The sequence below is a fragment of the Poecilia latipinna genome, unplaced genomic scaffold (genome assembly GCF_001443285.1).
Source record: "Poecilia latipinna isolate Pla-1442-1.1 unplaced genomic scaffold, P_latipinna-1.0 Scaffold364, whole genome shotgun sequence".
NCBI classification, from domain to species: Eukaryota; Metazoa; Chordata; class Actinopteri; order Cyprinodontiformes; family Poeciliidae; genus Poecilia; species Poecilia latipinna.
In genome coordinates, this window is record NW_015112980.1 from 305228 (window position 1) to 314597 (window position 9370).

The following is a 9370-nucleotide window of genomic DNA, read 5'->3' on the forward strand; positions in this document are numbered from 1 at the left end:
ATATTTGTCAGTTTTCAAAAGAATTCAATTTCACAGAGATTACCATGGAACAAATGGATTAATGCTTAATAACTTTTGAGATATTTAGTTCTCCCAGTCTTTTTTCAAGGGGTAATGGAAGAGGCTTATTAAAGCAGCACAGCTGGATTCAAACATGACAGAAAAACATTCAACAGTGAGCTATTTATCTGAGAGGGAGTTCAGATAATAATCACAGGACTGTATAGCTCATTTTCAGAGTTAATGTCTCATTTTTGTAGACACCAAAGAAATGATATCTAAATAAACTTGCACAGTGTAATTTAATGTCAGTATTAACTGTTCTGGCTTGGTTTTATGGAAATGGTCATCTGACTTTTTTAATTAGGCAACAAAATAAATTTTAGATCCATCTTTTTTACTTGTTTGCAATTATCCAAGATGATAATTATCCAAGAAACACATTTTTTCTACTGCTGTCATGTGTGATGGATTAGCCCCTTGTATTGTCATGAATTCACCTTAACCCATTTCCTTTCCAATTGCAACCAAAGTGGTGAATGTATCCCACCAAGTTAAGTTGATGCATATTTAATAGGCACACAAAGGATTATGTTGGAAGCACTTTTCCACCATCTCGTGGTCAGCTATTTTAAAGTACCAGTTTCTACCTTATTTAGTATCTGGTTGACAGCAAAAACATAAATAATATGATTTTAAATTATTTTTGCAATGTTCCTTAAGTTAACGCATTTGGCTCAGAACTCAGTGGAGCGGAAGTAATGTTCAATACGGACAATTTTCAATGTGACACAAGCAAGTAAGCAGTTTGCTTACCGCCAGTTTTCTTCATCTCATCGCCTCCTTCACATTGGACGTAAGTTTTTAAAGGACTAATATCAAGTATTATGGTGAAGTTAAGTCCAGTTTCTGACCGGTTCCTTAAGAAGTGCGAAGCAGCTATAAAGTTGATCGCATTTCACCCGTTTGCTAACAGCAAGCAATGAGGTGCGTTCAAGGTGCCTACGTTAATTTGACTGTCCATGTATTTGTGATAAAACAGGCATTTTATGTGAGTAAGCTTTATACTTGGTTTACACTGGTCACATTGTTATCTGTAAGGCATTTTACATGACGTCTGAATAAGGTGAAGCTTACTGAATGAATAATAAACTCGAGGAACACCATCCTTATTTATTATATAACAAAAAAGACTGAACAGTAATGGAAACTTTACAATAAAAGAAAATAAAATAGTATAAATTTTCTGAACCTGCTTGTCCATCCAGGGTTGCGGGGAGCTGGTGCCTACCTCCATCTGTCATTAGCTATGAGTCAGAGTACACAGTGGACAGGTTGTCAGTCCATCACAGACCAATACAGAAACAAACAACCTCAGATGAAATGTGAAACAATTAAGGTTCTGAATTATTTGTAATTTCTAACCACTGTTGTGTCTCAAAAACCTAATAGACATGCAGGGAGGGTTATATTTCCAACACTACCATGCTCTTCTCTTGTGACTGTGATGTTTCAGTTGCAGATTTTAGCAGAAAATGTAATGCAGTTGCTTTAATTAATGAATAAGCTGTGCAGTTATCTGAGTGAGTAAAAGCAGCCAGTGTTTCCATGAGAGGGAGAACACGAATGCAGAAAGAAAAGGAGATGAAGGAGAGGAAGGACATCCTGCATCTTAAATAATTTGGACGGAGCTCTCCACCTTACTACATGCTTAATTATCCCAGACTCTCCACAGTTACATGATTAACATTCTCATGTGTTCCCCAACAGATTCTGAATTCTAATGGGTCAGAGCTGCGTGTTCAGGTTTTGACTTTGGAAAGGGAGGTTACTGGAGCTCCTGGACCTGCAGAGTGATAAAAAAGGCTTTAATCTTCCATCAGAGGTAATTTATAAAGTAGTAAAGAAGGCTGTCCGCAGGATAGCTGATTAATTCATCATTTCCATGAACTCTGGTACTTCAACCTTAGATGGTGGTGGTTGTAACGCAACATGCCTTCCTAAGACAAAACAATGATTTTAATCAGGAGTCATGATGAAGGATGATGTTAAATGTTTTGTGTTACACTGCATTTAAAAATGTTGCTGTTTTAAAATTTGTCAGGTAAATCACAAGCTGTGTTTCCGTCACAAATGATATTCCAACAAAAAGCACAATTTCACAATTGCGGTGCTTCTATTAAATAAGAACCATAATTTTAAAAACATGTGAATAACTTTGTTTACACAATAAGTAATTAAAAAACATGCCACGCCATCATCCACCCACCACTTCCTGTCATCTTCTTCGTCTTTTCCAGACAGTAACAACATCCAGTTGTTATGACTCGTGCTGTGAAAAAAGTGTTACAAAATACACAAATTTTGATGCAGCAAGAAAACAACCTCATCTTTGTGCAAACATGTTTTGTCAAAGCACTTGAGGCTTCCTTTAAATTGTCATGTTTCCATTAAGCAAACTTATTTTTATAATTTCAATTTGTGCCATCATATTGTAAGTGGAAACACAGCTGCAGAAAGCTCTAACTCAAACATTTAATGTCACGTCATGTCAGGATTCGTTTTGTTTCACAAGTTTGGGTTGGTTAAATTTTCAGTTCAATTTCCTCCAAGCAAACTAAAAAGACTGAATAAAAGTTATAGGTGCATGCTTTGTTTCTTGTCTCATTGGAATATGAAGGACTGTCCTAAACGAGGATCAACAATAAGCGACGGAGTGAAAAGCATTCTGCAGTTGGAAGGGTGTGCGGTTGATGAAGGATTTGTCACCAGGATTTTGATGGTGGCTGGGAATTTTGAAGCTAGCACAGTGGCTGCCCGCGGCCGCAGATGGAGCCAAGCTGGATATTTGACATTAATTAGGAGGAAGAGGCCAGTTTCTCAAATCTGTCATGGCTGCTCATCAGCTGCATTACTCTCAGTCTGTCCATACATCTCTCTACCTCTCCACGAAATATCTACCTTTTCATCTTTACGGAGGATCCATCTATCTGTAGCGAGGCCTGTTGCTCTGGGCTCTGATGCTGAGCTCTGGCAGAGCTCAAAGTTTTGATTAATGGCTCAGCTGTGAGTCAGAATCCTGTAATTGGCGACTGACTCTCGCTGCTTTTCCATTTTTCTTTCCCGTTTCCCGCTGACAGAGCTGCAGCTGATGTCTGAGCGCCGCTCTGCAATGTCTTCGAGTTAGTGTCAAACCTGGAGCTGCCCACAGCCACGAATAACATTCTTCACACTTTTTCAGCAGGTTTGACGCATATAATGCCTGAGGAAGGAACACAAACAGAGGCTGAAAGAGTTTGCTTGTGTTTACTCAGGAACTTGACTGGAAAAGCTGCAAGCCAGTGATTGGATAAACCCGGGTTTGCATTCCTATATCGGCCCTGTCTTACGATATAACTTCAACTTTTCACTTTACTTGGATTCTGACATCACTGTAAGAACCCAGTAAGACTTTTCACCATATAAACTTGGAGGCAAACTCAAACAATGCAATTTCTAACAATCAACACAGTATAAATGGATGCTTCATGTGTAAAGTAAGATATTATTGTATATGAGCTTTCGTCTCACGTAAAAGGAGCACACCAAGAAAAAAATAGCTTACATTCTGTAATCGCTCCCAGCCTGCAAAGTCATGTTTCATTTTTCTCCACTTAAGGCTGACTAGTAGTCATCTAAAACCTCGGATTGAATATTTCTCTGCTCATGTCTCATTGCTTTGACAGTATCCGCCCTCCTGAGGTAAAACATGAAGCGTCCGCAGTCTGGAAGAATCTAATTTTAACAGAGACGTTTGGAAATAATAGAGGGATGAATAATTACGCTTTTTAAATGTTTTATCATTCTGAGAGCAGACTGTTGGGGCCCTAAAGATGGAAAGGAGACAAAGTGCCTGATTAAAGTATTCAGACAACTGAAACTTTTCTTCAGTTTGTGACATTAAAGCCACAAAGTTCTATGTATTATATTGAGATTTTTTTTGTGATAAACCAACACAAAGTAGCAGACTATTATAAACTGGAAGGAAAATTAGACATGCATTTTAGAAAATCTAAAAGTTTGTGCTGTTTCAGATAGTTTTACTCTGATGCCACTAAAACTAACTCAGTTTAAAGGTCATCTAATCTAAAAAGAGTTTTGTTAGTGATTATTAGTGAACAAACAATGTAAGGTCAAAGGAGCACATTACTGAAAGTAAAACCTGTTGTTTTGTTTTAGACAACAAACATAAAAATAAAAAGTTTACTGGTTTAGATCAACGTATTTGTATTGGTTAAAAAGCCCACTAGTCCTAATAACAGTAAATATTTATTGTTTTATGTGCAACAAAACGAAAAATATCCAAAACATGATCATGGGCAAAAAGTACAAGACACTGCAACAGCATGTTAGCTTTGTTTCAGCTCTAAAATGACCACCAGCACATTAGGGAATGATTATTAGTGTGAAAAAGAAAATGACATTTTACCTTTGCTTTAGCCATATTACATTTCATATCTGATACTTTAAGGTTTTATGCAGGTTGAGTACCCAGGGGCCTCTTTACAGCTTTAATCCAACCCTGCTTCTGTAACTCTGTTTAAAAAACGGCAATATTTGACTGAGATTTTGTTGATGTTTAAAACCCTTTTATCATCAGCTGACTTTCTAAGCGAGCACCATAAATTAATAACATAGTTTTCATCTGTAACATGCCGACAGGATTATGAGGTCCACAGGAGACAACCAGTCCTTTCTATGTCCACCTGCAGACACCTGAAACCTGCAGGAATATTGATGTTGCAATATCTAACGGCTTTTGATGCTTTGGTTGATATACATCACAGCACACACACATGTCTGACCAACTTCCAGGAACTCGGCTGTTTCCTTGTTTTCAAGCGGAGCCATCACTCTCCAGACATGGTATGAACATCAGTTTTCATCAAGGACTCCATTGACAGTTTACGGCTCTATGGTTGGTGATGCAAGCTATTGAAAGTGGCACATTTTCTGTCAGGCACACACCCTACCCACCTAAAAGGCAAGTATAAAAATGTCTTTTTTGATCAATCTTGTGTTTATAGTAGCTTTATGTTATGTTGTTGTTTACAACTCAACTTCTACAGGTGATCAGAAAGTCACACAGTGCATGTTATTGCCGATGGAAACACAACCAGTTTATTATTTTTTTTCAATAATGAAATTTTAGTGTGCAACTGGACATATCACATTTTTCTAAATGAGTCAGAGTTAATTAAAGTAGCAGTTTAGATATTGCATACTTTAGGAAGATAAAATGAGTTATTTTTAATTTGAGGAAACCTTCGTAACTCCACATTAAATGCCTTCTGAAATCCCTTTCACAGTTTAGTCCATGAAGTCGTAGAGTGCTAACATGTTGCTTGTTTGGCACAGTGATCCAGTTCTTTATTTAAGATTTTTTCAAAGGACATTCATGTTTTGTGTCATTGTTATGATGCTAATAATTAATAAGTTCCGTTTATCCAGCAACCTTTTTGTGCTCATCCGATAAAAACCAACAGGGACGGTTTGCTCTCTAAACACATCCCTGCTGGGGTCACAAAGCTCACTGGATTTATGACTGTAAGAATGTTTCTTTCTCAGCTGAAGCATGAAATAAGACGCTTTGCAAAAGTATTCATGCCATATGATATGATCCAGAGTCTTCAGTTTTCCATTTTTGAATTTGTCACTCTTGGTATTCCATATTCCGTTGCTTCCTCAATTTTAAGATTTCTGTTCTCTGTGTATTTTAATGTATGTATTTTTTTTTCTTTAAGGTCTAGGTTCTGTTTACTTCTTTATATAATATTTTTTTCTCCTCTTAGTTGTAATAAGGATGACTTTTTGTGCCGTCTTCTTTTTCAGGTTTGCAATTTCGCTCATAACTAATATTCCTGATTCTCATCAGCAATCTGAATCTCTTATCGTTTATGTTGTCATATTCATCAGAAAACTATTTTAAATTGAGTTACAAAAAGTAGTGGAAGAAAAAGGATAAAAAGTGGAACATTGGTTGCAATGGATTTCATTTAGCAGTACAGAAGTAAAAGACATGAACACAAAATCTCAATTTCATTAACTAATTAGATCATATTTGACAGAAAACAAAAACATATGAGCTGGCTTCTGTTGCAGCAAAAGAATATCTTTGTTCTGTTTGTAGGAGGTTGAGCATAGAGGTATTCTAAGGTCATAACTGAATCAGAGGCAGTTCTGGGTGATTCAGAGTGGTTTGAATAGGGAGCATAAATCACACATACCCTGAGGAGGGTTCATTACCTTGAAAATAAAGCTTTTACCGCTGATTGCATTCGGTAGCTTTACACGGCTCCAGCAGCTGAACAGAAGCCCTCACAATCGCTTTGCTTTATCTTTGTTCTTGTTTACAATGCAACACGGGAACTTGAGCTTTGATAGAAAAATAACGCAAACCCCAAAAAACATGATGGTTGTGTATTACTCCCAGCTACTTAAAATTCACAGGGGGTCCTCTTTTTTTGCAGAGTCGTTTCTCAAATGCCACAAGGAAAGGAGCGGTGATAACAGACGTGATGCACAAGCTGTTTTTTATGCTGCATAGAAAATTACAAAGAGAAGGTATTCCATTTTGTAAATGCCTCACCTTGCGTCTTGCCCTCTCTTGCTGTCTCTGCCTCTTTCTTCTGAAGTCTTACCTCTCACTTAAAAATCTGAGGACAATTGCTGATGTCCGTTCTCTCAGTAACAAATCAGTTTTCCCTCAATGGCTACAAATCAATCGGCGTCCGGACAGCCTCTGCAATGCAGGCGCGGGCCGAGGCTGGGAGAGCGTTTAACTGGAAGGGCTGGTGTGTCGGGCTGCGAGGGGCGGGCGCTAAACCAAAAGGAGAAACAAGCTTTTATTGCATTAATCTTCACAAAGTCCTCTACCTCTAATTCTGTCTTAACGCGTTTATTTAAAACCTTTTAAGACGTTAAGCGAAGGATTATCTTTTGTGTCCACAGTTTCTAAGCTAGCGGTTTCACTTCAGAACATAAAGCCTTCTCCTCTATTATTTGCAGCCCTGGTAAAGACTTATTAAAAAGACTTTAAATAAATTAATCTTTAATTGCTACAGCATAATCTCTAACAGAAAAAAATATCAAAATGCAACCTTTAATTTAAAGCTAGAGTATGTGATGTTTACAAAAAAAAAATTTCCATGATAGCTAAAATGGTCACCATGTTGTGGCAGATGATCTGTGAAAATATTGATCTCCTCTGCCTCCTCTCTATGCTACTATTGCTCTCTGAAGAAGTGCACCGCTCCCGGTCAAAAACAACCAATCAGAGCCAGGATTAAGGTCTTAATGCTGTCAATCAGGCTTGTGTACATGCTAATCAATGTGTTAATGGCGGCTATGCTAACTAGCCTTAGCATTCATGACAGGCTCAATTGTGGTGGACCAGCTGTAGCTTTGCAGAGAGCAAGAGGGAGTGTGTGAACAGCAAGACTCCCTCCTCCTGGCTGTGATTGGTTGTTTCTTACTGTGTATTTCTGCAGTGAGCACTGGGTGAAGGCAGAGGAGCTGGGAATGGAGATGTTGGAGTCTGGGATATGATGCTGGCCTGATGATTTAAGATGATTTGAACTTCTTCATTCTCTCTTTGGTCCTGCTCTGCATCCATGAAGTATCTTTCATGTTTAGGTATGATCTGAGTTTTTGTGATGCTCCTCGGTCCTCCCAGTTGTAAAAACACTACATTGTTACCATTTGATGCATCATAATAACTATCCAGATTTAAAAATGTAAGAAATAAAAAAAAACAATGTTCCAGTTGCACATATTCCTAACCAGAGGGAACAACTGTCCAAGAAACTGTCCATGAAATATATAAACGTTTTTTTTATTTTTCTTGTCTTTCAAAAACCAGCACAGCTCTTTCCTGCTACATTCAGAGAAATTTAGAGATTCAAAGTGAAATTGTTGACCCAAAACATGGAGCATGTGTACATCTACACATATTTTAAAGAAATTAATAATTTCTGCAACAATCTCACCATTAAGTTTAACATAAAATGACTCTCCTCAATTTCAAAATATGAGCTGGAAATCTAAATTAATCTACAGTAGACATTTTCCTTTATTAAAAAAAAAGTCTGCATACACTCCAACCTGAAGGGCAACATGAACGAGAATCCGAAGAGTCAAATGTCTAAAATGTTAGAACAGTTTCTTACGACGCTTCTCCTTATGAGGAACATGAGCTCCGGTGAGGAGGAAAAAGTGTAGAGGGCATCTGATCTCCATTAACTCTGCAGTCAGCGAGCAGCGATTCAGTTAGCAGGTGTATGAGGCCAAAGATGAGGAAGGTCAGAAAGAGTCTGCTGAAAAGAACGACCTCCAGGAACACACAGGATAAATACTTTCTGTGCAAAAACATATTTGTACCATATAAAAGAGGAAAAATGTGATCACTATGTTATGTTTTGCTGCTGCGAGTTTATCAGCGTTTGGACTGGTCACACAGGAACTTTGACAAAAATTATCAAAAATGGTTCTGTCCATTTATTACAAAGAAAATAAAGATTTCAGTAATAGGAATTTATAGGTTTGTGACAAAAAAAATTAATTTTCAAGTGTAGTTCAGCGAAACACATTTACTAAAATAAGACTATTGTTGACATAAAACGCATTTATCTTTTTTTATTAAATAATAATGCTGTGTTCTTTCTAAAACTTCATTTAAAACTGATTTACATTATCTAAATCCTAACCAGTGAGCTAAATCTTCATCTAAAAAGCACCTAACCTTTATTTCCCTGCTGTTTGATATTAAATTCCACTAACTTTCCATAATTCACATCAGTTGGGATTATTAATTTTATTTATGTTGGCAAATGAATGCCAGCATAGTGAGAACAAGACACTAAGATTATACTGTTCAGGAAGGAGACGCGTTCTGTGTCCCAGATATTAACGTGTTTTGGTGTAAAATGTGTAAATCAACCCAAAACAAAGGCAGAAAACGTGAATATGCTGAACCTGACTCAAGAGTTACGCTGAAATAAGTCCTGACACTGACTGACAGGCCATTCAGAAAGGAAGACGCCATTACTCAAAAAGAAACTTTTTGTTACAAGAACAAAATATTCAAAGGGAGGAAGGTCACATCTCCTAAAGATCTCTATCACTGGACTCTGACAATAGCCTAAATGATCAAAAATTTTAAAAAAATAATCTTTAATTGTCTAAAAGATTATTTAGACAATAAAATAATTGGTGAGGAACAGTGAAGCTAATCCTCCTTCTCGCCAAGCTCTACATTAAAATTTGACTTCCTGGATTAGGAAGTCAAACTGTTTCAAAACATTTTGAAAAGCCAATCACTCTTACTGGATTA

The 9370-nt window shown here is 37.2% G+C and overlaps 1 long non-coding RNA gene across 3 annotated transcripts; it reads left to right on the plus strand.

Annotated features, from left to right (window-relative positions):
- Positions 1-760: 760 nt before the first annotated feature.
- LOC106949796 (uncharacterized) lies at positions 761-5017 on the plus strand. Of its 3 annotated transcripts, none has more exons than XR_001425460.1 (3): positions 761-987; positions 1771-1885; positions 4752-5017. It is a non-coding gene; the product is annotated as an uncharacterized LOC106949796 (long non-coding RNA). The 3 variants fall into 3 exon arrangements; XR_001425459.1 differs by having other exon boundaries at positions 761-856; XR_001425461.1 differs by having other exon boundaries at positions 761-856; positions 4855-5017.
- The last annotated feature ends 4353 nt before the right edge of the window (positions 5018-9370 follow it).